The sequence below is a fragment of the Castor canadensis genome, chromosome 15 (assembly GCF_047511655.1).
Source record: "Castor canadensis chromosome 15, mCasCan1.hap1v2, whole genome shotgun sequence".
Taxonomy (NCBI): domain Eukaryota; kingdom Metazoa; phylum Chordata; class Mammalia; order Rodentia; family Castoridae; genus Castor; species Castor canadensis.
In genome coordinates, this window is record NC_133400.1 from 47,237,490 (window position 1) to 47,241,498 (window position 4,009).

The following is a 4,009-nucleotide window of genomic DNA, read 5'->3' on the forward strand; positions in this document are numbered from 1 at the left end:
CATTTATTACATATTTCACAGTGGTCAAAATGCACATTCAGTATAATACCTAAAGCAATACAAATAAATATTCCCTTTTAAGACCAAGGAGCAGTCAGGCATAGTGGCTCATGCCTGTAATCTTAGCTACTTCAGAGATAGAGAGAGCTAGGATTCAGTTCAATAACAGCCCAGGCAAAAAGTTAGCAAACCCAACTAAACCTATAAAAAGCTGGGTGTGGTGGCATGCATCTGTCATCCCAGATATGTGGGAAGTACCACAGTCCAGACCAGTTGGTCATAAATGCAAAACCCTATTCAAAAATTACCTGAAGCATAAAGAGCTGGTGTTATGGCCCAAGTGGTATAGTTCCTGCCTAGCAAATATGAGGCCCTGAGTTCAAACCCCTGTCCTGTCACAAAAAAATTCAAGGAGCATCCTCTTTATCTCTACAAAATACAAATAGATAGGTTCACAGATAGATTAAAGTATATTGTGGTTTACTCTAACCCAAAATTATACATCCTCTTCCTGGGAGCAAAGTCACTGCTCTTGCAAAGATATGGGAAGGGGGGAAGGAACTCAAATGACTTTTAGGTTAGAAGTATAACCAAAGAAGAAACCCTTCAAGCACAATGGAGACATTCCATTGAAGAATCGCATTCATTTAAGACTGCTTTCTTTGAAAACAAGTCTTCTGTGGAATTCAACAGGTATTAAACAAAGCAACATAAAGTAAGTCTTAGGTGTTTTGCTAAATAAAACTATACAATTGAGTATACCAGATGGCAAAATCATACCCATTACAATCAGAGTGCTGTATTAAAAACACTTAAATACTGAAAGCCTAAATATCAACTGTCTTTAATCTGTCTACATTTATGTTCCTTAAAAGACATTAAATATTTTTAAATTATCAATCTTCCTAAACACAGAAACCCAACAATGTGAACTATTGGTATGCCCAATAGTCATATACAGACTAGCTTAGAGATACGGGTTTGCAACCTATGCACAAGGGGGATTTTGGAGCCCAGGGAAAGGGGAGGCATCTTAATCAAATATGTGGCTTGAGAGAAGAGAGAAAGATACCTTCTACCTTTAAGCTATATGGTACAATCTCATGCTCCACCTCAAAGACAATCTAGACTATGATTGTACCACCTCTTAAACAGTCAGTCTGTAACAAAATACTTATTTGGAATCCAAATATTTGCTTCGTGAGAGTAACAATCATAACTTAGCAGCAAAAGAGACTACAATGCCTCATTTAACTAGAAGAAAGAGAACATAGTGACAAAAGTGTGCATCAGGAAATCAAAAAATTCCCAGGTCTGAGTGCATCATGTTTTGAGCCTGATTCTTCAGCCATCATCCACTTGGTGGTCAGTAAGAAAAGGAATGTAACTGTGATGAGAATTGTAAAGAATTACTCTTCCATTCCACACCTCTCACTAAATCCCACTACCTGCTTAACCCCAGCTCCAATGGCCCACTCCACTGTGGAGACAAAGGCTATGTGCCCACAGTGTTTCTCTGTAACTCAGAGTAGATTCATAAGGATACTCTCTTCAGGAAAGAAATTAAGTATTCTGTGAATGGTGAGAGATATTAGATTTACCAGCAGTCTGTCCCTTGTTTTGTTCCAGATATCAAGGCAGAAACTCAGTATTAACAGCCAGTTTTGTCCTATTTTCTTTAGATTTAATTAAGTACACAAGAAAATGTGAGTGAACATTCATTCCTGTTCTCCATATGTATGTAGACATAGATATAAACACATATGAACATACATTCATGCTGTAGGTTAAGATAATGTTTGCTGCTGAAATGCCTAGAAAGTTACTTCTTGCTTAAAAATAAAATTTGACTAATTATTCTCCAAGTATAGATTTGTCTGTAGTAAACTATTATAACTAGTTTGATATCTCTCTCCCTTTTAATTTTTTGAATAGTTTGAGAAGAATTTTTTTTCAGGATTTCTAAAGAAATGCAATCTTAGACTATTCTTCATTGAGAGACTTTCATTACTGATTTGACCTCATTACTTATTACTGTGGGTTTAGATTTTGCATTTTTTATAGTTAACTTGGTAAGTTATGTTTTCAAGAATTTATCTATTTCTTCAAGGTTTATAATTTGTTAGCATATACTTGTTCTTAATATACTTAATGATTTTTTGCACTTCTGTAGTATGAGTTATAATGTCTCTTTTTGAAATTCTAATTTGACTTACTTGGGCCTTGTCTTTTTTTCTTAGTCTACTATTTCTCAGTTCTGTTAATTTTTTCAAATAACACAATTTTGTTGATAATATGTATTTTTTATTTTCAATTTTATTCATTTATACTCTGATCTTTGTTTCTTTTATTCCACTAAGTTTTGGTTTGGTTTCCTTTTATTGTTGTTTGGTTTATGAGGCAGAGTCTTCTCTGTAGCCTAGGCTAGCATCAAACCCATGATCTTCCTGTCTCAGTCTCCCTAGGGCTGGAATAACAAGTGTGCACCCAGCTTTTTTCTTCTACCTTCTGTAATTCACTGAATTGCATTATTAGGATTTTTGAGATGTCTTGTTTTTTTTTTAGAACTGTCAGGGCCTGAATAGAGGACTTCACAAATGCTTGCCCAGCACTCTACCACTAAGCCACACATCCAACTCCCCAGTCCAGTACTTTTTTGTTGTAAGTTTTATTGCTATAACTTCCTCCTTAGTACTGCTTTTGCTGTATCCCATAACTTTTGGTATGTTGTGTTTCCATTTTCAGTTGCAGCCATAGTTTTTTAAATTCCCCTTTTCAAGTGATTCATTGACCTGTTGTGGAAATATTGACAGATGAGAAACCAAGGGACATTAGGAGAAGTGGAGAACTCAGATGGATTTGCATACTGTATCTGGACAAAGGATTCAAAGGATATTTAAAAGGCAGTGCAGGGCATCAGGTTACAAGGAATGTGCTGGGATTAATTGGGGACTAGTAGTGAGTTAGAGACCTAAAGTTTGTTTAGATAAGAACAGCAGGGGAGATCTGCTTTGGAAAGTTTATTTACAAGAGGAGACAAAGGAAGGCAGGAATGGGTGATTATCTCTGCATGGTGCCCTTTGTCTCTGCCCTGAACTTTCTTTTATAGCTTTAATTTTCAATTTCTCATGCTTTACTGCCCTGTTTGAGGTAACCTCTTTTACAGCTTTAATTGGCAGCTTCCCATGTTTTACTGCCCTGTTTCAAGGTAATCTTCCTCTTCAGACCTACAGGTCATTCAAGAGCTTGTTGTTTAATTGCCATGTATTTGTGCAATTTCCATTGTTTCTATGTTGCTTGAATCTAATTTTATTCCATTGTGTTCAGAAAAATACATGATAAAATTTCAATTTCTAAAAAAGTGTTGAAATTTGTGTTGTGTCCTAACATATGGTTTATCCTACAGATAAGTTCCATGTGCTAATGAGAAGCATTCATATTCTGCAGCTGTTGCATGAAATGTTTCGTAAATATGTGTTAGCATCATTTAGTCTATAGCATAGTAATCTCTGATGTGTCTGGATTATCTGTCCAATGATGAAAGCACTCAATGAACTCCCTATTACTACATTAAAGTATTAATCTCATTTTATATTGAATATTTGTTTCATATATTTGCATCTATCAGTGTTAGATGCATGTATCTTTACAATTTTTGTATCTTCTTGTTGAATTATTTTTTTATCAGAATATATGTAACCTAGGACAAACCTAAATGAACTTCTTCTTAGCAAACTTGAGAATCATCAATTTTGAGAGACACATAGTTGGGCAATGCATTTTTAGTATCCTACTAACCTTGAGTAGTTTTATTGACTCTACCATTTTTGACTAGCAGTTTGTTTTCTTTTAGCACAATGAATATGCCATTCCTTGCATTCTCTGCAAGGTTTCTACTGAGAAATCTGCTGTAAGTCTAATGAAGTTTCCTTTACATGGGATTATTTTTTTCTGGCTACTTTGGAATTTTAATTTTTAATACCAAGATGATAATTTTCTTTGAAAACTA